Below are 851 nucleotides of genomic sequence, written 5' to 3' on the forward strand. Positions count from 1 at the left end.
ATATATACATATTATAAATTCACATTTATACCAATAATAATAGAAGCACTTGTCAGAACCTAAGTAAATGCCTAAGTGACAGTCTGGATAAGCTTGGATTTTCAGAGAAAGAAATTGCACTTCACAAATACAATACAAATACAATACAATAAGTGGAACAGTAAAAATATGCAAGGCTTTCTTCAAGTTTAAAATGTGGCATTGTTACCTACATTCCGAATTTGTCAGAAACCAACTCCTTCCTCAGAAGAAAAATTTTAATAGTTAAATGCAGAAGAGAACATATACATACATACATACATACATACATACATACATACACATGCATACATGCATGCACACATGCATACATACATACATGCATACATACATACATACATACATTCATACATACATACATACATACACATGCCTACATACATACATACATACACTACAAGTTTATCATTTATAACAGAATTCCAATGACAATTTGCAACATACTAAACGTGCACGAATATCACAGCATTATTAAATATCGCTTAATTCTCATCATGGCGGCATAAAAGTCTTGAAACGATAATGAATTAATGGATCTTCGAACGCTATTTTTCTCCAAAATTCCAAATATGAAGAACAAATTTCCAAGAAAATAACGAGAAAAAAAGAAAAGGAAGACGGGAGTTGACGTGGATTAAACATACAATGTTTGAATGAAATTTTGCTCACTAGTTATACACACATGCATAGGTAATACACACACGTATATACATGTACATATAGATACACGCATAACTATCTCTCTTTCACACCCTCTCTCTCTCTTTGTCTCTATGTATATATATATATATATATATATATATATATATATA

The sequence above is a fragment of the Octopus bimaculoides genome, chromosome 3 (genome assembly GCF_001194135.2).
Source record: "Octopus bimaculoides isolate UCB-OBI-ISO-001 chromosome 3, ASM119413v2, whole genome shotgun sequence".
Taxonomy (NCBI): Eukaryota; Metazoa; Mollusca; class Cephalopoda; order Octopoda; family Octopodidae; genus Octopus; species Octopus bimaculoides.